The following is a 27173-nucleotide window of genomic DNA, read 5'->3' as shown; positions in this document are numbered from 1 at the left end:
CAGAAAAGGAATGGAGCCATTGGATTCGTATTCCACAGTAACGTTGATCGAAGCTTCTGATGCTGTAGGAAACCCGTTTTGCGAGCGTTTCCAGAAAAGGAATGGGGTCATTGGATTCGTATACCACTGTAAAGTAGATCGAAGCTTCTGATGCTGTAGGAAACGCGTTTTGCGAGCGTTTCAAGAAGAGGAATGGAGCCATTGGATTCGTATTCCACAGTAACGTTGATCAAAGCTTCTGATGCTGTAGGAAACGCGTTTTGCGAGCGTTTACACAAAAGGAATGGAGCCATCGGATTCGTATTCCACAGTAACGTTGATCAAAGCTTCTGATGCTGTAGGAAACGCGTTTTGCGAGCGTTTCCAGAAGAGGAATGGAGCCATTGGATTCACATTCCACAGTAACGTCGATCAAAGCTTCTGATGCTGTAGGAAACGCGTTTAGCGAGCGTTTCCAAAAAAGGAATGGGGCCATTGGATTCGTATTCCACTGTAAAGTTGATCGAAGCTTCTGATGCTGTAGGAAACGCGTTTTGCGAGCGTTTCCACAAAAGGAATGGAGCCAATGGATTCGTATTCCACAGTAACGTTGATCAAAGCTTCTGATGCTGTAGGAAACGCGTTTTGCGAGCGTTTCTAGGAGAGGAATGGAGCCATTGGATTCGTATTCTACAGTAAAGTTTATTGAAGCTTCTGATGCTGTTGGAAACGCGTTTTTCGAGCGTTTGCAGAAGAGGAATGCAGCCATTGGATTCGTATTCCACAGTACCGTTGATCAAATCTTCTGATGCTGTAGGAAACGCGTTTTGCGAGCGTTTCCAGAAGAGGAATGGAGGCATTGGATTCGTATTCCACAGTAACGTTGATCAAAGCTTCTGATGCTGTAGGAAACGCGTTTTGTGAGCGTTTCCAAAAAAGGAATGGGGCCATTGGATTCGTATTCACTGTAAAGTTGATCGATGCTTCTGATGCTGTAGGAAACGCGTTTTGTGAGCGTTTCCAGAAAAGGAATGAAGCCATTGGATTCGTATTCCACAGTAACGTTGATCAAAGCTTCTTATGCTGTAGGAAACGCGTTTTGCGAGCGTTTCCAGAAGAGGAAAGGGGCCATTGAATTCGTATTCCACTGTAAAGTTGATCGAAGCTTCTGATGCTGTAGGAAACGCGTTTTGCGAGCGTTTAAACAAAAGGAATGGAACCATTGGATTCGTATTCCACAGTAACGTTGATCGAAGCTTCTGATGCTGTAGGAAACGCGTTTTGTGAGCGTTTCCACAAAAGGAATGGGGCCATTGGATTCGTATTCCACTGTAAAGTTGATCGAAGCTTCTGATGCTGTAGGAAACGCGTTTTGTTAGCGTTTCCACAAAATGAATGGGGCCATTGGATTCGTATTCCACTGTAAAGTTGATCGAAGCTTTTGATGCTGTAGGAAACGCGTTTTGCGAGCGTTTCCAGAAGAGGAATGGAGCCACTGGATTCGTATTCCACAGTAAGGTTGATCGAAGCTTCTGATGCTGTAGGAAACGCGTTTTGCGAGAGTTTCCACAAAAGGAATGGAGCCATCGGATTCGTATTCCACAGTAACGTTGATCAAAGCTTCTGATGCTGTAGGAAACGCGTTTTGCGACCGTTTCCAGAAGAGGAATGGAGCCATTGGATTCGTATTCCACAGTAAAGTTGATCGAAGCTTCTGATGCTGTAGGAAACGCGTTTTGTGAGCGTTTCCAGAAAAGGAATGGAGCCATTGGATTCGTATTCCACAGTAACGTTGATCGAAGCTTCTGATGCTGTAGGAAACCCGTTTTGCGAGCGTTTCCAGAAAAGGAATGGGGTCATTGGATTCGTATACCACTGTAAAGTAGATCGAAGCTTCTGATGCTGTAGGAAACGCGTTTTGCGAGCGTTTCAAGAAGAGGAATGGAGCCATTGGATTCGTATTCCACAGTAACGTTGATCAAAGCTTCTGATGCTGTAGGAAACGCGTTTTGCGAGCGTTTACACAAAAGGAATGGAGCCATTGGATTCGTATTCCACAGTAACGTTGATCAAAGCTTCTGATGCTGTAGGAAACGCGTTTTGCGAGCGTTTCCACAAAAGGAATGGAGCCATTGGATTCGTATTCCACAGTAACGTAGATCAAAGCTTCTGATGCTGTAGGAAACGCGTTTTGCGAGCGTTTCCACAAAAGGAATGGGGCCATTGGATTCGTATTCCACTGTAAAGTTGATCGAAGCTTCTGATGCTGTAGGAAACGCGTTTTGTTAGCGTTTCCACAAAATGAATGGGGCCATTGGATTCGTATTCCACTGTAAAGTTGATCGAAGCTTTTGATGCTGTAGGAAACGCGTTTTGCGAGCGTTTCCAGAAGAGGAATGGAGCCACTGGATTCGTATTCCACAGTAAGGTTGATCGAAGCTTCTGATGCTGTAGGAAACGCGTTTTGCGAGCGTTTCCACAAAAGGAATGGAGCCATCGGATTCGTATTCCACAGTAACGTTGATCAAAGCTTCTGATGCTGTAGGAAACGCGTTTTGCGACCGTTTCCAGAAGAGGAATGGAGCCATTGGATTCGTATTCCACAGTAAAGTTGATCGAAGCTTCTGATGCTGTAGGAAACGCGTTTTGTGAGCGTTTCCAGAAAAGGAATGGATCCATTGGATTCGTATTCCACTGTAACGTTGATCGAAGCTTCTGATGCTGTAGGAAACCCGTTTTGCGAGCGTTTCCAGAAAAGGAATGGGGTCATTGGATTCGTATACCACTATAAAGTAGATCGAAGCTTCTGATGCTGTAGGAAACGCGTTTTGCGAGCGTTTCAAGAAGAGGAATGGAGCCATTGGATTCGTATTCCACAGTAACGTTGATCAAAGCTTCTGATGCTGTAGGAAACGCGTTTTGCGAGCGTTTACACAAAAGGAATGGAGCCATCGGATTCGTATTCCACAGTAACGTTGATCAAAGCTTCTGATGCTGTAGGAAACGCGTTTTGCGAGCGTTTCCAGAAGAGGAATGGAGCCATTGGATTCGCATTCCACAGTAACGTCGATCAAAGCTTCTGATGCTGTAGGAAACGCGTTTAGCGAGCGTTTCCAAAAAAGGAATGGGGCCATTGGATTCGTATTCCACTGTAAAGTTGATCGAAGCTTCTGATGCTGTAGGAAACGCGTTCTGCGAGCGTTTCCACAAAAGGAATGGAGCCAATGGATTCGTATTCCACAGTAACGTTGATCAAAGCTTCTGATGCTGTAGGAAACGCGTTTTGCGAGCGTTTCCAGGAGAGGAATGGAGCCATTGGATTCGTATTCTACAGTAAAGTTTATTGAAGCTTCTGATGCTGTAGGAAACGCGTTTTTCGAGCGTTTGCAGAAGAGGAATGCAGCCATTGGATTCGTATTCCACACTACCGTTGATCAAATCTTCTGATGCTGTAGGAAACGCGTTTTGCGAGCGTTTCCAGAAGAGGAATGGAGGCATTGGATTCGTATTCCACAGTAACGTTGATCAAAGCTTCTGATGCTGTAGGAAACGTGTTTTGTGAGCGTTTCCAAAAAAGGAATGGGGCCATTGGATTCGTATTCCACTGTAAAGTTGATCGATGCTTCTGATGCTGTAGGAAACGCGTTTTGTGAGCGTTTCCAGAAAAGGAATGAAGCCATTGGATTCGTATTCCACAGTAACGTTGATCAAAGCTTCTTATGCTGTAGGAAACGCGTTTTGCGAGCGTTTCCAGAAGAGGAAAGGGGCCATTGAATTCGTATTCCACTGTAAAGTTGATCGAAGCTTCTGATGCTGTAGGAAACGCGTTTTGCGAGCGTTTAAACAAAAGGAATGGAGCCATTGGATTCGTATTCCACAGTAACGTTGATCGAAGCTTCTGATGCTGTAGGAAACGCGTTTTGTGAGCGTTTCCACAAAAGGAATGGGGCCATTGGATTCGTATTCCACTGTAAAGTTGATTGAAGCTTCTGATGCTGTAGGAAACGCGTTTTGCGAGCGTTTCCAGAAGAGGAATGGAGCCATTGGATTCGTATTCCACAGTAACGTTGATCAAAGCTTCTGATGCTGTAGGAAACGCGTTTTGCGAGTGTTTCCAGAAGAGAAATGGAGCCATTGGATTCGTATTCCACAGTAACGTTGATCGAAGCTTCTGATGCTGTAGGAAACCCATTTTGCGAGCGTTTCCAGAAAAGGAATGGGGCCATTGGATTCGTATTCCACTGTAACGTTGATCGAAGCTTCTGATGGTGTAGGACACGCGTTTTGCGAGCGTTTCCAGAAGAGGAATGAAGCCACTGGATTCGTATTCCACAGTAACGTTGATCAAAGCTTCTGTTGCTGTAGGAAACGCGTTTTGCGAGCGTTTCCAGAAGAGGAATGGAGCCATTGGATTCGTATTCCACTGTAAAGTTGATCGAAGCTTCTGATGCTGTAGGAAACGCGTTTTGCGAGCGTTTCCACAAAAGGAATGGAGCCATTTGATTCGTATTCCACAGTAACGTTGATCAAAGCTTCTCATGCTGTAGGAAACGCGTTTTGCGAGCGTTTCCAGAAGAGGAATGGAGCCATTGGATTCGTATTCCACAGTAAAGTTTATTGAAGCTTCTGATGCTGTAGGAAACGCGTTTTTCGAGCGTTCGCAGAAGAGGAATGCAGCCATTGGATTCGTATTCCACAGTAACGTTGATCAAAGCTTCTGATGCTGTAGGAAACGCGTTTTTATAGCATTTCCACAAAATGAATGGGGCCATTGGATTCGTATTCCACTGTAAAGTTGATCGAAGCTTTTGATGCTGTATGAAACGCGTTTTGCGAGCGTTTCCAGAAGAGGTATGGAGCCACTGGATTCGTATTCCACAGTAAAGTTGATCGAAGCTTCTGATGCTGTACGAAACGCGTTTTGCGAGCGTTTCCAGAAGAGGAATGGAGCCATTGGATTCGTATTCCACAGTAAAGTTTATTGAAGCTTCTGATGCTTTAGGAAACGCGTTTTTCGAGCGTTTGCAGAAGAGGAATGCAGCCATTGGATTCGTATTCCACAGTAACGTTGATCAAAGCTTCTGATGCTGTAGGAAACGCGTTTTGCGAGCGTTTCCACAAAAGGAATGGAGCCATATGATTCGTATTCCACAGTAACGTTGATCAAAGCTTCTGATGCTGTAGGAAACCCGTTTTGCGAGCGTTTCCAGAAAAGGAATGGGGTCATTGGATTCGTATTCCACTGTAAAGTTGATCGAAGCTTCTGATGCTGTAGGAAACGCGTTTTGCGAGCGTTTCCAGAAGAGGAATGAAGCCATTGGATTCGTATTCCACAGTAACGTTGATCAAAGCTTCTGATGCTGTAGGAAACGCGTTTTTCGAGCGTTTCCACAAAAGGAATAGAGCCATTGGATTCGTATTCCACAGTAACGTTGATCAAAGCTTCTGATGCTGTAGGAAACGCGTTTTGTGAGCGTTTCCAGAAAAGGAATGGGGCCTTTGGATTCGTATTCCACTGTAAAGTTGATCGATGCTTCTGATGCTGTAGGAAACGCGTTTTGTGAGCGTGTCCAGAAAAGGAATGAAGCCATTGGATTCGTATTCCGCAGTAACGTTGATCAAAGCTTCTGATGCTGTAGGAAACGCGTTTTGCGAGCGTTTCCAGAAGAGGAAAGGGGCCATTGAATTCGTATTCCACTGTAAAGTTGATCGAAGCTTCTGATGCTGTAGGAAACGCGTTTTGTGAGCGTTTGCACAAAAGGAATGGGGCCATTGGATTCGTATTCCACTGTAAAGTTGAACGAAGCTTCTTATGTTGTAGGAAACGCGTTTTGCGAGCGTTTCCAGAAGAGGAATGGAGCCATTGGATTCGTATTCCACAGTAACGTTGATCAAAGCTTCTGATGCTGTAGGAAACGCGTTTTGCGAGCGTTTCCAGAAGAGGAATGGAGCCATTGGATTCGTATTCCACAGTAAAGTTGATCGAAGCTTCTGATGCTGTAGGAAACGCGTTTTGTGAGCGTTTCCAGAAAAGGAATGGAGCCATTGGATTCGTATTCCACAGTAACGTAGATCGAAGCTTCTGATGCTGTAGGAAACCCGTTTTGCGAGCGTTTCCAGAAAAGGAATGGGGCCATTGGATTCGTATTCCACTGTAAAGTTGATCGAAGCTTCTGATGGTGTAGGAAATGCGTTTTGCGAGCGTTTCCAGAAGAGGAATGAAGCCACTGGATTCGTATTCCACAGTAACGTTGATAAAAGCTTCTGATGCTGTAGGAAACGCGTTTTGCGAGCGTTTCCAGAAGAGGAATGGAGCCATTGGATTCGTATTCCACTGTAAAGTTGATCGAAGCTTCTGATGCTGTAGGAAACGCGTTTTGCGAGCGTTTCCACAAAAGGAATGGAGCCATTGGATTCGTATTCCACAGTAACGTTGATCAAAGCTTCTGATGCTGTAGGAAACGCGTTTTGCGAGCGTTTCCAGAAGAGGAATGGAGCCATTGGATTCGTATTCCACCGTAAAGTTTATTGAAGCTTCTGATGCTGTAGGAAACGTGTTTTTCGAGCGTTTGCAGAAGAGGAATGCAGTCATTGGATTCGTATTCCACAGTAACGTTGATCAAAGCTTCTGATGCTGTAGGAAACGCGTTTTGCGAGCGTTTCCAGAAAAGGAATGGGGCCATTGGATTCGTATATCACTGTACAGTTGATCGAAGCTTCTGATGCTGTAGGAAACGCGTTTTGCGAGCGTTTCCAGAAGAAGAATGGAGCCACTGGATTCGTATTCCACAGTAAAGTTGATCGAAGCTTCTGATGCTATTGGGAACGCGTTTTCCGAGCGTTTCCAGGAGAGGAATGGAGCCATTGGATTCGTATTCCACAGTAACGTTGATCAAAGCTTCTGATGCTGTAGGAAACGCGTTTTGCGAGCGTTTCCACAAAAGGAATGGAGCCATTGGATTCGTATTCCACAGTAACGTAGATCAAAGCTTCTGATGCTGTAGGAAACGCGTTTTGCGAGCGTTTCCAGAAAAGGAATGGGGCCATTGGATTCGTATTCCAATGTAAAGTTGATCGAAGCTTCTGATGCTGTAGAAAACGCGTTTTGTTAGCGTTTCCACAAAATGAATGGGGCCATTGGATTCGTATTCCACTGTAAAGTTGATCGAAGCTTTTGATGCTGTAGGAAACGCGTTTTGCGAGCGTTTCCAGAAGAGGAATGGAGCCACTGGATTCGTATTCCACAGTAAGGTTGATCGAAGCTTCTGATGCTGTAGGAAACGCGTTTTGCGAGCGTTTCCACAAAAGGAATGGAGCCATCGGATTCGTATTCCACAGTAACGTTGATCAAAGCTTCTGATGCTGTAGGAAACGCGTTTTGCGAGCGTTTCAAGAAGAGGAATGGAGCCATTGGATTCGTATTCCACAGTAACGTTGATCAAAGCTTCTGATGCTGTAGGAAACGCGTTTTGCGAGCGTTTACACAAAAGGAATGGAGCCATCGGATTCGTATTCCACAGTAACGTTGATCAAAGCTTCTGATGCTGTAGGAAACGCGTTTTGCGAGCGTTTCCAGAAGAGGAATGGAGCCATTGGATTCGCATTCCACAGTAACGTCGATCAAAGCTTCTGATGCTGTAGGAAACGCGTTTAGCGAGCGTTTCCAAAAAAGGAATGGGGCCATTGGATTCGTATTCCACTGTAAAGTTGATCGAAGCTTCTGATGCTGTAGGAAACGCGTTTTGCGAGCGTTTCCACAAAAGGAATGGAGCCAATGGATTCGTATTCCACAGTAACGTTGATCAAAGCTTCTGATGCTGTAGGAAACGCGTTTTGCGAGCGTTTCCAGGAGAGGAATGGAGCCATTGGATTCGTATTCTACAGTAAAGTTTATTGAAGCTTCTGATGCTGTAGGAAACGCGTTTTTCGAGCGTTTGCAGAAGAGGAATGCAGCCATTGGATTCGTATTCCACAGTACCGTTGATCAAATCTTCTGATGCTGTAGGAAACGCGTTTTGCGAGCGTTTCCAGAAGAGGAATGGAGGCATTGGATTCGTATTCCACAGTAACGTTGATCAAAGCTTCTGATGCTGTAGGAAACGCGTTTTGTGAGCGTTTCCAAAAAAGGAATGGGGCCATTGGATTCGTATTCCACTGTAAAGTTGATCGATGCTTCTGATGCTGTAGGAAACGCGTTTTGTGAGCGTTTCCAGAAAAGGAATGAAGCCATTGGATTCGTATTCCACAGTAACGTTGATCAAAGCTTCTTATGCTGTAGGAAACGCGTTTTGCGAGCGTTTCCAGAAGAGGAAAGGGGCCATTAAATTCGTATTCCACTGTAAAGTTGATCGAAGCTTCTGGTGCTGTAGGAAACGCGTTTTGCGAGCGTTTAAACAAAAGGAATGGAACCATTGGATTCGTATTCCACAGTAACGTTGATCGAAGCTTCTGATGCTGTAGGAAACGCGTTTTGTGAGCGTTTCCACAAAAGGAATGGGGCCATTGGATTCGTATTCCACTGTAAAGTTGATTGAAGCTTCTGATGCTGTAGGAAACGCGTTTTGCGAGCGTTTCCAGAAGAGGAATGGAGCCATTGGATTCGTATTCCACAGTAACGTTGATCAAAGCTTCTGATGCTGTAGGAAACGCGTTTTGCGAGTGTTTCCAGAAGAGAAATGGAGCCATTGGATTCGTATTCCACAGTAAAGTTGATCGAAGCTTCTGATGCTGTAGAAAACGCGTTTTGTGAGCGTTTCCAGAAAAGGAATGGAGCCATTGGATTCGTATTCCACAGTAACGTTGATCGAAGCTTCTGATGCTGTAGGAAACCCATTTTGCGAGCGTTTCCAGAAAAGGAATGGGGCCATTGGATTCGTATTCCACTGTAACGTTGATCGAAGCTTCTGATGGTGTAGGACACGCGTTTTGCGAGCGTTTCCAGAAGAGGAATGAAGCCACTGGATTCGTATTCCACAGTAACGTTGATCAAAGCTTCTGTTGCTGTAGGAAACGCGTTTTGCGAGCGTTTCCAGAAGAGGAATGGAGCCATTGGATTCGTATTCCACTGTAAAGTTGATCGAAGCTTCTGATGCTGTAGGAAACGCGTTTTGCGAGCGTTTCCACAAAAGGAATGGAGCCATTTGATTCGTATTCCACAGTAACGTTGATCAAAGCTTCTCATGCTGTAGGAAACGCGTTTTGCGAGCGTTTCCAGAAGAGGAATGGAGCCATTGGATTCGTATTCCACAGTAAAGTTTATTGAAGCTTCTGATGCTGTAGGAAACGCGTTTTTCGAGCGTTCGCAGAAGAGGAATGCAGCCATTGGATTCGTATTCCACAGTAACGTTGATCAAAGCTTCTGATGCTGTAGGAAACGCGTTTTGCGAGCGTTTCCAGAAAAGGAATGGGGCCATTGGATTCGTATTCCACTGTACAGTTGATCGAAGCTTCTGATGCTGTAGGAAACACGTTTTGCGAGCGTTTCCAGAAGAGGAATGGAGCCACTGGATTCGTATTCCACAGTAAAGTTGATCGAAGCTTCTGATGCAATAGGAAACGCGTTTTGCGAGCGTTTCCAGGAGAGGAATGGAGCCATTGGATTCGTATTCCACAGTAACGTTGATCAAAGCTTCTGATGCTGTAGGAAACGCGTTTTGCGAGCGTTTCCACAAAAGGAATGGAGCCATTGGATTCGTATTCCTCAGTAACGTAGATCAAAGCTTCTGATGCTGTAGGAAACGCGTTTTGCGAGCGTTTCCAGAAAAGGAATGGGGCCATTGGATTCGTATTCCACTGTAAAATTGATCGAAGCTTCTGATGCTGTAGGAAACGCGTTTTGTTAGCGTTTCCACAAAATGAATGGGGCCATTGGATTTGTATTCCACTGTAAAGTTGATCGAAGCTTTTGATGCTGTAGGAAACGCGTTTTGCGAGCGTTTCCAGAAGAGGAATGGAGCCACTGGATTCGTATTCCACAGTAAAGTTGATCGAAGCTTCTGATGCTATAGGAAACGCGTTTTGCGAGCGTTTCCACAAAAGGAATGGAGCCATTGGATTCATATTCCACAGTAACGTTGATCAAAGCTTCTGATGCTGTAGGAAACGCGTTTTGCGAGCGTTTCCAGAAAAGGAATGGAGCCATCGGATTCGTATTCCACAGTAACATTGATCAAAGCTTCTGATGCTGTAGGAAACGTGTTTTGCGAGCGTTTCCAGAAAAGGAATGGAGCCATCGGATTCGTATTCCACAGTAACATTGATCAAAGCTTCTGATGCTATAGGAAACGCGTTTTGCGAGCGTTTCCAGAAGAGGAATGGAGCCACTGGATTCGTATTCCACAGTAACATTGATCAAAGCTTCTGATGCTGTAGGAAACGTTTTGCGAGCGTTTCCAGAAAAGGAATGGAACCATCGGATTCGTATTCCACAGTAACATTGATCAAAGCTTCTGATGCTATAGGAAACGTGTTTTGCGAGCGTTTCCAGAAAAGGAATGGAGCCATCGGATTCGTATTCCACAGTAACATTGATCAAAGCTTCTGATGCTGTAGGAAACGCGTTTTGCGAGCGTTTCCAGAAAAGGAATGGGACCATTGGATTCGTATTCCACAGTAAAGTTGATCGAAGCTTCTGATGCTATAGGAAACGCGTTTTGCGAGCGTTTCCAGAAAAGGAACGGAGCCATCGGATTCGTATTCCACAGTAACATTGATCAAAGCTTCTGATGCTGTAGGAAACGTGTTTTGCGAGCGTTTCCAGAAAAGGAATGGAGCCATCGGATTCGTATTCCACAGTAACATTGATCAAAGCTTCTGATGCTATAGGAAACGCGTTTTGCGAGCGTTTCCAGAAGAGGAATGGAGCCACTGGATTCGTATTAAACAGTAACATTGATCAAAGCTTCTGATGCTGTAGGAAACGCGTTTTGCGAGCGTTTCCACAAAAGGAATGGAGCCATCGGATTCGTATTCCACAGTAACATTGATCAAAGCTTCTGATGCTGTAGGAAACGTGTTTTGCGAGCGTTTCCAGAAAAGGAATGGAGCCATCGGATTCGTATTCCACAGTAACATTGATCAAAGCTTCTGATGCTGTAGGAAACGCGTTTTGCGAGCGTTTCCAGAAAAGGAATGGGGCCATTGGATTCGTATTCCACAGTAAAGTTGATCGAAGCTTCTGATGCTATAGGAAACGCGTTTTGCGAGCGTTTCCAGGAGAGGAATGGAGCCATTGGATTCGTATTCCACAGTAACGTTGATCAAAGCTTCTGATGCTGTAGGAAACGCGTTTTGCGAGCGTTTCCAGAAAAGGAATGGAGCCATCGGATTCGTATTCCACAGTAACATTGATCAAAGCTTCTGATGCTGTAGGAAACGTGTTTTGCGAGCGTTTCCAGAAAAGCAATGGAGCCATCGGATTCGTATTCCACAGTAACAATGATCAAAGCTTCTGATGCTATAGGAAACGCGTTTTGCGAGCGTTTCCAGAAAAGGAATGGAGCCATCGGATTCGTATTCCACAGTAACATTGATCAAAGCTTCTGATGCTGTAGGAAACGTGTTTTGCGAGCGTTTCCAGAAAAGGAATGGAGCCATCGGATTCGTATTCCACAGTAACATTGATCAAAGCTTCTGATGCTATAGGAAACGCGTTTTGCGAGCGTTTCCAGAAGAGGAATGGAGCCACTGGATTCGTATTCCACAGTAACAATGATCAAAGCTTCTGATGCTGTAGGAAACGCGTTTTGCGAGCGTTTCCACAAAAGGAATGGAGCCATCGGATTCGTATTCCACAGTAACATTGATCAAAGCTTCTGATGCTGTAGGAAACGTGTTTTGCGAGCGTTTCCAGAAAAGGAATGGAGTCATCGGATTCGTATTCCACAGTAACATTGATTAAAGCTTCTGATGCTATAGGAAACGCGTTTTGCGAGCGTTTCCAGAAAAGGAATGGAGCCATCGGATTCGTATTCCACAGTAACATTGATCAAAGCTTCTGATGCTGTAGGAAACGTGTTTTGCGAGCGTTTCCAGAAAAGGAATGGAGCCATCGGATTCGTATTCCACAGTAACATTGATCAAAGCTTCTGATGCTATAGGAAACGCGTTTTGCGAGCGTTTCCAGAAGAGGAATGGAGCCACTGGATTCGTATTCCACAGTAACATTGATCAAAGCTTCTGATGCTGTAGGAAACGCGTTTTGCGAGCGTTTCCACAAAAGGAATGGAGCCATCGGATTCGTATTCCACAGTAACATTGATCAAAGCTTCTGATGCTGTAGGAAACGTGTTTTGCGAGCGTTTCCAGAAAAGGAATGGAGCCATCGGATTCGTATTCCACAGTAACATTGATCAAAGCTTCTGATGCTGTAGGAAACGCGTTTTGCGAGCGTTTCCAGAAAAGGAATGGGGCCATTGGATTCGTATTCCACAGTAAAGTTGATCGAAGCTTCTGATGCTATAGGAAACGCGTTTTGCGAGCGTTTCCAGGAGAGGAATGGAGCCATTGGATTCGTATTCCACAGTAACGTTGATCAAAGCTTCTTATGCTGTAGGAAACGCGTTTTGCGAGCGTTTCCAGAAAAGGAATGGAGCCATCGGATTCGTATTCCACAGTAACATTGATCAAAGTTTCTGATGCTGTAGGAAACGTGTTTTGCGAGCGTTTCCAGAAAGGGAATGGAGCCGTCGGATTCGTATTCCACAGAACATTGATCAAAGCTTCTGATGCTATAGGAAACGCGTTTTGCGAGCGTTTCCAGAAAAGGAATGGAGCCATCGGATTCGTATTCCACAGTAACATTGATCAAAGCTTCTGATGCTGTAGAAAACGTGTTTTGCGAGCGTTTCCAGAAAAGGAATGGAGCCATCGGATTCGTATTCCACAGTAACATTGATCAAAGCTTCTGATGCTAAAGGAAACGCGTTTTGCGAGCGTTTCCAGAAAAGGAATGGGGCCATTGGATTCGTATTCCACTGTAAAGTTGATCGAAGCTTCTGATGCTATAGGAAACGCGTTTTGCGAGCGTTTCCAGGAGAGGAATGGAGCCATTGGATTCGTATTCCACAGTAACGTTGAGAAAGCTTCTGATGCTGTAGGAAACGCGTTTTGCGAGCGTTTCCAGAAAAGGAATGGAGCCATTGGATTCATATTCCACAGTAACGTTGATCAAAGCTTCTGATGCTGTAGGAAACGCGTTTTGCGAGCGTTTCCAGAAAAGGAATGGGGCCATTGGATTCGTATTCCACAGTAAAGTTGATCGAAGCTTCTGATGCTATAGGAAACGCGTTTTGCGAGCGTTTCCAGGAGAGGAATGGAGCCATTGGATTCGTATTCCACAGTAACGTTGATCAAAGCTTCTTATGCTGTAGGAAACGCGTTTTGCGAGCGTTTCCAGAAAAGGAATGGAGCCATCGGATTCGTATTCCACAGTAACATTGATCAAAGCTTCTGATGCTGTAGGAAACGTGTTTTGCGAGCGTTTCCAGAAAAGGAATGGAGCCATCGGATTCGTATTCCACAGTAACATTGATCAAAGCTTCTGATGCTATAGGAAACGCGTTTTGCGAGCGTTTCCAGAAGAGGAATGGAGCCACTGAATTCGTATTCCACAGTAAAGTTGATCGAAGCTTCTGATGCTATAGGAAACGCGTTTTGCGAGCGTTTCCAGGAGAGGAATGGGGCCATTGGATTCGTATTCCACTGTAAAATTGATCGAAGCTTCTGATGCTGTAGGAAACGCGTTTTGTTAGCGTTTCCACAAAATGAATGGGGCCATTGGATTTGTATTCCACTGTAAAATTGATCGAAGCTTTTGATGCTGTAGGAAACGCGTTTTGCGAGCGTTTCCAGAAAAGGAATGGAGCCACTGCATTCGTATTCCACAGTAAAGGTGATCGAAGCTTCTGATGCTGTAGGAAACGCGTTTTGCGAGCGTTTCCACAAAAGGAATGGAGCCATCGGATTCGTATTCCACAGTAACATTGATCGAAGCTTCTGATGCTGTAGGAAACGCGTTTTGCGAGCGTTTCCACAAAAGGAATGGAGCCATCGGATTCGTATTCCACAGTAACATTGATCAACGCTTCTGATGCTGTAGGAAACGCGTTTTGCGAGCGTTTCCAGAAAAGGAATGGGGCCATTGGATTCGTATTCCACTGTAAAATTGATCGAAGCGTCTGATGCTGTAGGAAACCCGTTTTGTTAGCGTTTCCACAAAATGAATGGGGCCATTGGATTTGTATTCCACTGTAAAGTTGATCGAAGCTTTTGATGCTGTAGGAAACGCGTTTTGCGAGCGTTTCCAGAAGAGGAATGGAGCCACTGGATTCGTATTCCACAGTAAAGTTGATTGAAGCTTCTGATGCTATAGGAAACGCGTTTTGCGAGCGTTTCCAGAAAAGGAATGGAGCCATTGGATTCGTATTCCACAGTAAGGTTGATTGAAGCTTCTGATGGTGTAGGACACGCGTTTTGCGAGCGTTTCCAGAAGAGGAATGAAGCCACTGGATTCGTATTCCACAGTAACGTTGATCAAAGCTTCTGTTGCTGTAGGAAACGCGTTTTGCGAGCGTTTCCAGAAGAGGAATGGAGCCATTGGATTCGTATTCCACTGTAAAGTTGATCGAAGCTTCTGATGCTGTAGGAAACGCGTTTTGCGAGCGTTTCCACAAAAGGAATGGAGCCATTTGATTCGTATTCCACAGTAACGTTGATCAAAGCTTCTCATGCTGTAGGAAACGCGTTTTGCGAGCGTTTCCAGAAGAGGAATACAGCCATTGGATTCGTATTCCACAGTAAAGTTTATTGAAGCTTCTGATGCTGTAGGAAACGCGTTTTTCGAGCGTTCGCAGAAGAGGAATGCAGCCATTGGATTCGTATTCCACAGTAACGTTGATCAAAGCTTCTGATGCTGTAGGAAACGCGTTTTGCGAGCGTTTCCAGAAAAGGAATGGGGCCATTGGATTCGTATTCCACTGTACAGTTGATCGAAGCTTCTGATGCTGTAGGAAACGCGTTTTGCGAGCGTTTCCAGAAGAGGAATGGAGCCACTGGATTCGTATTCCACAGTAAAGTTGATCGAAGCTTCTGATGCTATAGGAAACGCGTTTTGCGAGCGTTTCCAGGAGAGGAATGGAGCCATTGGATTCGTATTCCACAGTAACGTTGATCAAAGCTTCTGATGCTGTAGGAAACGCGTTTTGCGAGCGTTTCCACAAAAGGAATGGAGCCATTGGATTCGTATTCCACAGTAACGTAGATCAAAGCTTCTGATGCTGTAGGAAACGCGTTTTGCGAGCGTTTCCAGAAAAGGAATGGGGCCATTGGATTCGTATTCCACTGTAAAATTGATCGAAGCTTCTGATGCTGTAGGAAACGCGTTTTGTTAGCGTTTCCACAAAATGAATGGGGCCATTGGATTTGTATTCCACTGTAAAGTTGATCGAAGCTTTTGATGCTGTAGGAAAAGCGTTTTGCGAGCGTTTCCAGAAGAGGAATGGAGCCACTGGATTCGTATTCCACAGTAAAGTTGATCGAAGCTTCTGATGCTGTAGGAAACGCGTTTTGCGAGCGTTTCCACAAAAGGAATGGAGCCATCGGATTCGTATTCCACAGTAACATTGATCAAAGCTTCTGATGCTGTAGGAAACGTGTTTTGCGAGCGTTTCCAGAAAAGGATTGGAGCCATCGAATTCGTATTCCACAGTAACATTGATCAAAGCTTCTGATGCTGTAGGAAACGCGTTTTGCGAGCGTTTCCAGAAAAGGAATGGGGCCATTGGATTCGTATTCCACAGTAAAGTTGATCGAAGCTTCTGATGCTATAGGAAACGCGTTTTGCGAGCGTTTCCAGGAGAGGAATGGAGCCATTGGATTCGTATTCCACAGTAACGTTGATCAAAGCTTCTGATGCTGTAGGAAACGCGTTTTGCGAGCGTTTCCAGAAAAGGAATGGAGCCATCGGATTCGTATTCCACAGTAACATTGATCAAAGCTTCTGATGCTGTAGGAAACGTGTTTTGCGAGCGTTTCCAGAAAAGGAGTGGAGCCATCGGATTCGTATTCCACAGTAACATTGATCAAAGCTTCTGATGCTATAGGAAACGCGTTTTGCGAGCGTTTCCAGAAGAGGAATGGAGCCACTGGATTCGTATTCCACAGTAACATTGATCAAAGCTTCTGATGCTGTAGGAAACGTTTTGCGAGCGTTTCCAGAAAAGGAATGGAGCCATCGGATTCGTATTCCACAGTAACATTGATCAAAGCTTCTGATGCTATAGGAAACGTGTTTTGCGAGCGTTTCCAGAAAAGGAATGGAGCCATCGGATTCGTATTCCACAGTAACATTGATCAAAGCTTCTGATGCTGTAGGAAACGCGTTTTGCGAGCGTTTCCAGAAAAGGAATGGGACCATTGGATTCGTATTCCACAGTAAAGTTGATCGAAGCTTCTGATGCTATAGGAAACGCGTTTTGCGAGCGTTTCCAGAAAAGGAACGGAGCCATCGGATTCGTATTCCACAGTAACATTGATCAAAGCTTCTGATGCTGTAGGAAACGTGTTTTGCGAGCGTTTCCAGAAAAGGAATGGAGCCATCGGATTCGTATTCCACAGTAACATTGATCAAAGCTTCTGATGCTATAGGAAACGCGTTTTGCGAGCGTTTCCAGAAGAGGAATGGAGCCACTGGATTCGTATTAAACAGTAACATTGATCAAAGCTTCTGATGCTGTAGGAAACGCGTTTTGCGAGCGTTTCCACAAAAGGAATGGAGCCATCGGATTCGTATTCCACAGTAACATTGATCAAAGCTTCTGATGCTGTAGGATACGTGTTTTGCGAGCGTTTCCAGAAAAGGAATGGAGCCATCGGATTCGTATTCCACAGTAACATTGATCAAAGCTTCTGATGCTGTAGGAAACGCGTTTTGCGAGCGTTTCCAGAAAAGGAATGGGGCCATTGGATTCGTATTCCACAGTAAAGTTGATCGAAGCTTCTGATGCTATAGGAAACGCGTTTTGCGAGCGTTTCCAGGAGAGGAATGGAGCCATTGGATTCGTATTCCACAGTAACGTTGATCAAAGCTTCTGATGCTGTAGGAAACGCGTTTTGCGAGCGTTTCCAGAAAAGGAATGGAGCCATCGGATTCGTATTCCACAGTAACATTGATCAAAGCTTCTGATGCTGTAGGAAACGTGTTTTGCGAGCGTTTCCAGAAAAGCAATGGAGCCATCGGATTCGTATTCCACAGTAACAATGATCAAAGCTTCTGATGCTATAGGAAACGCGTTTTGCGAGCGTTTCCAGAAAAGGAATGGAGCCATCGGATTCGTATTCCACAGTAACATTGATCAAAGCTTCTGATGCTGTAGGAAACGTGTTTTGCGAGCGTTTCCAGAAAAGGAATGGAGCCATCGGATTCGTATTCCACAGTAACATTGATCAAAGCTTCTGATGCTATAGGAAACGCGTTTTGCGAGCGTTTCCAGAAGAGGAATGGAGCCACTGGATTCGTATTCCACAGTAACAATGATCAAAGCTTCTGATGCTGTAGGAAACGCGTTTTGCGAGCGTTTCCACAAAAGGAATGGAGCCATCGGATTCGTATTCCACAGTAACATTGATCAAAGCTTCTGATGCTGTAGGAAACGTGTTTTGCGAGCGTTTCCAGAAAAGGAATGGAGTCATCGGATTCGTATTCCACAGTAACATTGATTAAAGCTTCTGATGCTATAGGAAACGCGTTTTGCGAGCGTTTCCAGAAAAGGAATGGAGCCATCGGATTCGTATTCCACAGTAACATTGATCAAAGCTTCTGATGCTGTAGGAAACGTGTTTTGCGAGCGTTTCCAGAAAAGGAATGGAGCCATCGGATTCGTATTCCACAGTAACATTGATCAAAGCTTCTGATGCTATAGGAAACGCGTTTTGCGAGCGTTTCCAGAAGAGGAATGGAGCCACTGGATTCGTATTCCACAGTAACATTGATCAAAGCTTCTGATGCTGTAGGAAACGCGTTTTGCGAGCGTTTCCACAAAAGGAATGGAGCCATCGGATTCGTATTCCACAGTAACATTGATCAAAGCTTCTGATGCTGTAGGAAACGTGTTTTGCGAGCGTTTCCAGAAAAGGAATGGAGCCATCGGATTCGTATTCCACAGTAACATTGATCAAAGCTTCTGATGCTGTAGGAAACGCGTTTTGCGAGCGTTTCCAGATAAGGAATGGGGCCATTGGATTCGTATTCCACAGTAAAGTTGATCGAAGCTTCTGATGCTATAGGAAACGCGTTTTGCGAGCGTTTCCAGGAGAGGAATGGAGCCATTGGATTCGTATTCCACAGTAACGTTGATCAAAGCTTCTTATGCTGTAGGAAACGCGTTTTGCGAGCGTTTCCAGAAAAGGAATGGAGCCATCGGATTCGTATTCCACAGTAACATTGATCAAAGTTTCTGATGCTGTAGGAAACGTGTTTTGCGAGCGTTTCCAGAAAGGGAATGGAGCCGTCGGATTCGTATTCCACAGAACATTGATCAAAGCTTCTGATGCTATAGGAAACGCGTTTTGCGAGCGTTTCCAGAAAAGGAATGGAGCCATCGGATTCGTATTCCACAGTAACATTGATCAAAGCTTCTGATGCTGTAGGAAACGTGTTTTGCGAGCGTTTCCAGAAAAGGAATGGAGCCATCGGATTCGTATTCCACAGTAACATTGATCAAAGCTTCTGATGCTAAAGGAAACGCGTTTTGCGAGCGTTTCCAGAAAAGGAATGGGGCCATTGGATTCGTATTCCACTGTAAAGTTGATCGAAGCTTCTGATGCTATAGGAAACGCGTTTTGCGAGCGTTTCCAGGAGAGGAATGGAGCCATTGGATTCGTATTCCACAGTAACGTTGAGAAAGCTTCTGATGCTGTAGGAAACGCGTTTTGCGAGCGTTTCCAGAAAAGGAATGGAGCCATTGGATTCGTATTCCACAGTAACATTGATCAAAGCTTCTGATGCTGTAGGAAACGTGTTTTGCGAGCGTTTCCAGAAAAGGAATGGAGCCATCGGATTCGTATTCCACAGTAACATTGATCAAAGCTTCTGATGCTATAGGAAACGCGTTTTGCGAGCGTTTCCAGAAGAGGAATGGAGCCACTGAATTCGTATTCCACAGTAAAGTTGATCGAAGCTTCTGATGCTATAGGAAACGCGTTTTGCGAGCGTTTCCAGGAGAGGAATGGGGCCATTGGATTCGTATTCCACTGTAAAATTGATCGAAGCTTCTGATGCTGTAGGAAACGCGTTTTGTTAGCGTTTCCACAAAATGAATGGGGCCATTGGATTTGTATTCCACTGTAAAATTGATCGAAGCTTTTGATGATGTAGGAAACGCGTTTTGCGAGCGTTTCCAGAAGAGGAATGGAGCCACTGGATTCGTATTCCACAGTAAAGGTGATCGAAGCTTCTGATGCTGTAGGAAACGCGTTTTGCGAGCGTTTCCACAAAAGGAATGGAGCCATCGGATTCGTATTCCACAGTAACATTGATCGAAGCTTCTGATGCTGTAGGAAACGCGTTTTGCGAGCGTTTCCACAAAAGGAATGGAGCCATCGGATTCGTATTCCACAGTAACATTGATCAACGCTTCTGATGCTGTAGGAAACGCGTTTTGCGAGCGTTTCCAGAAAAGGAATGGGGCCATTGGATTCGTATTCCACTGTAAAATTGATCGAAGCGTCTGATGCTGTAGGAAACCCGTTTTGTTAGCGTTTCCACAAAATGAATGGGGCCATTGGATTTGTATTCCACTGTAAAGTTGATCGAAGCTTTTGATGCTGTAGGAAACGCGTTTTGCGAGCGTTTCCAGAAGAGGAATGGAGCCACTGGATTCGTATTCCACAGTAAAGTTGATTGAAGCTTCTGATGCTATAGGAAACGCGTTTTGCGAGCGTTTCCAGAAAAGGAATGGAGCCATTGGATTCGTATTCCACAGTAAGGTTGATTGAAGCTTCTGATGCTGTAGGAAACGTGTTTTGCGAGCGTTTCCAGAAGAGGAATGGAGCCATTGGATTCGTATTTCACAGTAAGGTTGATCGAAGCTTCTGATGCTGTAGGAAACGCGGTTTGTGAGCGTTTCTAGAAAAGGAATGGGGCCATTGGATTCGTATTCCACTGTAAAATTGATCGAAGCTTCTGATGCTGTAGGAAACGAGTTTTGTTAGCGTTTCCACAAAATGAATGGGGCCATTGGATTTGTATTCCACTGTAAAGTTGATCGAAGCTTTTGATGCTATAGGAAACGTGTTTTGCGAGCGTTTCCAGAAGAGGAATGGAGCCACTGGATTCGTATTCCACAGTAAAGTTGATCGAAGCTTCTGATGCTGTAGGAAACGCGTTTTGCGAGCGTTTCCACAAAAGGAATGGAGCCATCGGATTCGTATTCCACTGTAACATTGATCAAAGCTTTTGATGCTGTAGGAAACGTGTTTTGCGAGCGTTTTCAGAAGAGGAATGGAGCCATTGGATTCGTATTCCACAGTAACGTTGATCGAAGCTTCTGATGATGTAGGAAACGCGTTGTGCGAGCGTTTCCAGAAAAGGAATGGGGTCATTGGATTCGTATTCCACTGTAAAGTTGATCGAAGCTTCTGATGCTGTAGGAAACGCGTTTTGCGAGCGTTTCCAGAAGAGGAATGGAGCCATTGGATTCGTATTCCACAGTAACGTTGATCAAAGCTTCTGATGCTGTAGGAAACGCGTTTTTCGAGCGTTTCCACAAAAGGAATGGAGCCATTGGATTCGTATTCCACAGTAACGTTGATCAAAGCTTCGGATGCTGTAGGATACGCGTTTTGTGAGCGTTTCCAGAAAAGGAATGGGGCCATTGGATTCGTGTTCCACTGTAAAGTTGATCGATGCTTCTGATGCTGTAGGAAACGCGTTTTGTGAGCGTTTCGAGAAAAGGAATGAAGCCATTGGATTCGTATTCCACAGTAACGTTGATCAAAGCTTATGATGCTGTAGGAAACGCGTTTTGCGATCGTTTCCAGAAGAGGAAAGAGCCATTGAATTGGTATTCGACTGTGAAGTTGATCGAAGCTTCTGATGCTGTAGGAAACGCGTTTTGCGAGCGTTTCCAGAAGAGGAATTAAGCCATTGGATTCGTATTCCACAGTAACGTTGATCAAAGCTTCTGATGCTGTAGGAAACGCGTTTTGCGAGCGTTTCCAGAAGAGGAATGGAGCCATTGGATTCGTATTCCACAGTAAAGTTGATCAAAGCTTCTGATGCTGTAGGAAATGCGTTTTGCGAGCGTTTCCAAAAAAGGTATGGTGCCATTGGATTCGTATTCCACTGTAAAGTTGATCGAAGCTTCTGATGCTGTAGGAAACGCGTTTTGCGAGCGTTTCCACAAAAGGAATGGAGCCATTGGATTCGTATTGCACAGTAACGTTGATCAAAGCTTCTCATGCTGTAGGAAACCCGTTTTGCGAGCGTTTCCAGAAGAGGAATGGAGCCATTGGATTCGTATTCCACAGTAAAAATTATTGAAGCTTCTGATGCTGTAGGAAACGCGTTTTTCGAGCGTTTGCAGAAGAGGAATGCAGCCATTGGATTCGTATTCCACAGTAACGTTGATCAAAGCTTCTGATGCTGTAGGAAACGCGTTTTGCGAGCGTGTCCAGAAAAGGAATAGGGCCATTGGATTCGTATTCCACTGTACAGTTGATCGAAGCTTCTGATGCTGTAGGAAACGCGTTTTGCGAGCGTTTCCAGAAGAGAAATGGAGCCACTGGATTCGTATTCCACAGTAAAGTTGATCGAAGCTTCTGATGCTATAGGAAACGCGTTTTGCGAGCGTTTCCAGGAGAGGAATGGAGCCATTGGATTCGTATTCCACTGTAACGTTGATCAAAGCTTCTGATGCTGTAGGAAACGCGTTTTGCGAGCGTTTCCACAAAAGGAATGGAGCCATTGGATTCGTATTCCACATTAACGTAGATCAAAGCTTCTGATGCTGTAGGAAACGCGTTTTGCGAGCGTTTCCAGAAAAGGAATGGGGCCATTGGATTCGTATTCCACTGTAAAGTTGATCGAAGCTTCTGATGCTGTAGGAAACGGGTTTTGTTAGCGTTTCCACAAAATGAATGGGGCCATTGGATTCGTATTCCACTGTACAGTTGATCGAAGCTTTTGATGCTGTAGGAAACGCGTTTTGCGAGCGTTTCCAGAAGAGGAATGGAGCCACTGGATTCGTATTCCACAGTAAAGTTGATCGAAGCTTCTGATGCTGTAGGAAACGCGTTTTGCAAGCGTTTCCACAAAAGGAATGGAGCCATCGGATTCGTATTCCACAGTAACGTTGATCAAAGCTTCTGATGCTGTAGGAAACGCGTTTTGCGAGCGTTTCCAGAGGAGGAATGGAGCCATTCGATTCGTATTCCACAGTAACGTTGATCAAAGCTTCTGATGCTGTAGGAAACGCGTTTTGTGAGCGTTTCCAGAAAAGGAATGGGGCCATTGGATTCGTATTCCAAGTAAAGTTGATCGATGCTTCTGATGCTGTAGGAAACGCGTTTTGTGAGCGTTTCCAGAAAATGAATGAAGCCATTGGATTCGTATTCCACAGTAACGTTGATCAAAGCTTCTGATGCTGTAGGAAACGCGTTTTGCGAGCGTTTCCAGAAGAGGAAAGGGGCCATTGAATTCGTATTCCACTGTAAAGTTGATCGAAGCTTCTGATGCTGTAGGAAACGCGTTTTGCGAGCGTTTAAACAAAAGCAATGGAGCCATTGGATTCGTATTCCACAGTAACGTTGATCGAAGCTTCTGATGCTGTAGGAAACCCGTTGTGCGAGCGTTTCCAGAAAAGGAATGGGGTCATTGGATTCGTATTCCACTGTAAAGTTGATCGAAGCTTCTGATGCTGTAGGAAACGCGTTTTGCGAGCGTTTCCAGAAGAGGAATGGAGCCATTGGATTCGTATTCCACAGTAACGTTGATCAAAGCTTCTGATGCTGTAGGAAACGCGTTTTTCGAGCGTTTCCACAAAAGGAATGGAGCCATTGGATTCGTATTCCACAGTAACGTTGATCAAAGCTTCTGATGCTGTAGGATACGCGTTTTGTGAGCGTTTCCAGAAGAGGAATGGGGCCATTGGATTCGTATTCCACTGTAAAGTTGATCGATGCTTCTGATGCTGTAGGAAACGCGTTTTGTGAGCGTTTCGAGAAAAGGAATGAAGCCATTGGATTCGTATTCCACAGTAACGTTGATCAAAGCTTATGATGCTGTAGGAAACGCGTTTTGCGATCGTTTCCAGAAGAGAAAAGGGGCCATTGAATTGGTATTCGACTGTAAAGTTAATCGAAGCTTCTGATGCTGTAGGAAACGCGTTTTGCGAGCGTTTCCAGAAGAGGAATTAAGCCATTGGATTCGTATTCCACAGTAACGTTGATCAAAGCTTCTGATGCTGTAGGAAACGCGTTTTGCGAGCGTTTCCAGAAGAGGAATGGAGCCATTGGATTCGTATTCCACAGTAAAGTTGATCAAAGCTTCTGATGCTGTAGGAAATGCGTTTTGCGAGCGTTTCCAAAAAAGGTATGGTGCCATTGGATTCGTATTCCACTGTAAAGTTGATCGAAGCTTCTGATGCTGTAGGAAACGCGTTTTGCGAGCGTTTCCACAAAAGGAATGGAGCCATTGGATTCGTATTCCACAGTAACGTTGATCAAAGCTTCTCATGCTGTAGGAAACCCGTTTTGCGAGCGTTTCCAGAAGAGGAATGGAGCCATTGGATTCGTATTCCACAGTAAAGTTTATTGAAGCTTCTGATGCTGTAGGAAACGCGTTTTTCGAGCGTTTGCAGAAGAGGAATGCAGCCATTGGATTCGTATTCCACAGTAACGTTGATCAAAGCTTCTGATGCTGTAGGAAACGCGTTTTGCGAGCGTGTCCAGAAAAGGAATGGGGCCATTGGATTCGTATTCCACTGTACAGTTGATCGAAGCTTCTGATGCTGTAGGAAACGCGTTTTGCGAGCGTTTCCAGAAGAGAAATGGAGCCACTGGATTCGTATTCCACAGTAAAGTTGATCGAAGCTTCTGATGCTATAGGAAACGCGTTTTGCGAGCGTTTCCAGGAGAGGAATAGAGCCATTGGATTCGTATTCCACTGTAACGTTGATCAAAGCTTCTGATGCTGTAGGAAACGGGTTTTGCGAGCGTTTCCACAAAAGGAATGGAGCCATTGGATTCGTATTCCACAGTAACGTAGATCAAGCTTCTGATGCTGGAGGAAACGCGTTTTGCGAGCGTTTCCAGAAAAGGAATGGGGCCATTGGATTCGTATCCCACTGTAAAGTTGATCGAAGCTTCTGATGCTGTAGGAAACGCGTTTTGCAAGCGTTTCCACAAAAAGAATGGAGCCATCGGATTCGTATTCCACAGTAACGTTGATCAAAGCTTCTGATGCTGTAGGAAACGCGTTTTGCGAGCGTTTCCAGAGGAGGAATGGAGCCATTCGATTCGTATTCCACAGTAACGTTGATCAAAGCTTCTGATGCTGTAGGAAACGCGTTTTGTGAGCGTTTCCAGAAAAGGAATGGGGCCATTGGATTCGTATTCCACTGTAAAGTTGATCGATGCTTCTGATGCTGTAGGAAACGCGTTTTGTGAGCGTTTCCAGAAAAGAAATGAAGCCATTGGATTCGTATTCCACAGTAACGTTGATCAAAGCTTCTGATGCTGTAGGAAACGCGTTTTGCGAGCGTTTCCAGAAGAGGAAAGGGGCCATTGAATTCGTATTCCACTGTAAAGTTGATCGAAGCTTCTGATGCTGTAGGAAACGCGTTTTGCGAGCGTTTAAACAAAAGGAATGGAGCTATTGGATTCGTATTCCACTGGAACGTTGATCGAAGCTTCTGATGCTGTAGGAAACGCGTTTTGTGAGCGTTTCCACAAAAGGAATGGGGCCATTGGATTCGTATTCCACTGTAAAGTTGATCGAAGCTTCTGATGCTGTAGGAAACGCGTTTTGCGAGCGTTTCCAGAAAAGGAATGGAGCTATTGGATTCGTATTCCACAGTAACGTTGATCAAAGCTTCTGATGCTGTAGGAAACGCGTTTTGCGAGCGTTTCCACAAAAGGAATGGAGCCATCGGATTCGTATTCCGCAGTAACGTTGATCAAAGCTTCTGATGCTGTAGGAAACGCGTTTTGCGAGAGTTTCCAGAAGAGGAATGGAGCCATTGGATTCGTATTCCACAGTAAAGTTGATCGAAGCTTCTGATGCTGTAGGAAACGCGTTTTGTGAGCGTTTCCAGAAAAGGAATGGAGCCATTGGATTCGTATTCCACAGTAACGTTGATCGAAGCTTCTGATGCTGTAGGAAACCCGTTTTGCGAGCGTTTCCAGAAAAGGAATGGGGCCATTGGATTCGTATTCCACTGTAAAGTTGATCGAAGCTTCTGATGCTGTAGGAAACGCGTTTTGCGAGCGTTTAAACAAAAGGAATGGAGCCATTGGATTCGTATTCCACAGTAACGTTGATCGAAGCTTCTGATGCTGTAGGAAACGCGTTTTGTGAGCGTTTCCACAAAAGGAATGGGGCCATTGGATTCGTATTCCACTGTAAAGTTGATCGAAGCTTCTGATGCTGTAGGAAACGCGTTTTGCGAGCGTTTCGAGAAGAGGAATGGAGCCATTTGATTCGTATTCCACAGTAACGTTGATCAAAGCTTCTGATGCTGTAGGAAACGCGTTTTGCGAGCGTTTCCACAAAAGGAATGGAGCCATCGGATTCGTATTCCACAGTCACGTTGATCAAAGCTTCTGATGCTGTAGGAAACGTGTTTTGCGAGCGTTTCCAGAAGAGGAATGGAGCCATTGGATTCGTATTCCACAGTAAAGTTGATCGAAGCTTCTGATGCTGTAGGAAACCCGTTTTGCGAGCGTTTCCAGAAAAGGAATGGGGCCATTGGATTCGTGTTCCACTGTAAAGTTGATCGAAGCTTCTGATGCTTTAGGAAACGCGTTTTGCGAGCATTTCCAGAAGAGGAATGATGCCATTGGATTCGTATTCCACAGGAACGTTGATCAAAGCTTCTGATGCTGTAGGAAACGCGTTTTGCGAGCGTTTCCAGAAGAGGAATGGAGCCATTGGATTCGTATTCCACAGTAAAGTTGATCAAAGCTTCTGATGCTGTAGGAAATGCGTTTTGCTAGCGTTTCCAAGAAAGGTATGGTGCCATTGGATTCGTATTCCACTGTAAAGTTGATCGAAGCTTCTGATGCTGTAGGAAACGCGTTTTGCGAGCGTTTCCACAAAAGGAATGGAGCCATTGGATTCGTATTCCACAGTAACGTTGATCAAAGCTTCTCATGCTGTGGGAAACGCGTTTTGCGAGCGTTTCCAGAAGAGGAATGGAGCCATTGGATTCGTATTCCACAGTAAAGTTTATTGAAGCTTCTGATGCTGTAGGAAACGCGTTTTTCGAGCGTTTGCAGTAGAGGAATGCAGCCATTGGATTCGTATTCCACAGTAACGTTGATCAAAGCTTCTGATGCTGTAGGAAACGCGTTTTGCGAGCGTTTCCAGAAAAGGAATGGGGCCATTGGATTCGTATTCCACTGTACAGTTGATCGAAGCTTCTGATGCTGTAGGAAACGCGTTTTGCGAGCGTTTCCAGAAGAGGAATGGAGCAACTGGATTCGTATTCCACAGTAAAGTTGATCGAAGCTTCTGATGCTGTAGAAAACGCGTTTTGCAAGCGTTTCCACAAAAGGAATGGAGCCATCGGATTCGTATTCCACAGTAACGTTGATCAAAGCTTCTGATGCTGTAGGAAACGCGTTTTGCGAGCGTTTCCAGACGAGGAATGGAGCCATTCGATTCGTATTCCACAGTAACGTTGATCAAAGCTTCTGATGCTGTAGGAAACGCGTTTTGTGAGCGTTTCCAGAAAAGGAATGGGGCCATTGGATTCGTATTCCACTGTAAAGTTGATCGATGCTTCTGATGCTGTAGGAAACGCGTTTTGTGAGCGTTTCCAGAAAATGAATGAAGCCATTGGATTCGTATTCCACAGTAACGTTGATCAAAGCTTCTGATGCTGTAGAAAACGCGTTTTGCGAGCGTTTCCAGAAGAGGAAAGGGGCCATTGAATTCGTATTCCACTGTAAAGTTGATCGAAGCTTCTGATGCTGTA

This window comes from Haemaphysalis longicornis, unplaced genomic scaffold (assembly GCF_048455015.1).
Source record: "Haemaphysalis longicornis isolate Haplotype H1 unplaced genomic scaffold, Haemaphysalis longicornis Haplotype H1 scaffold_10, whole genome shotgun sequence".
Lineage (NCBI taxonomy): Eukaryota > Metazoa > Arthropoda > Arachnida > Ixodida > Ixodidae > Haemaphysalis > Haemaphysalis longicornis.
This window is presented reverse-complemented; position numbering follows the sequence as displayed.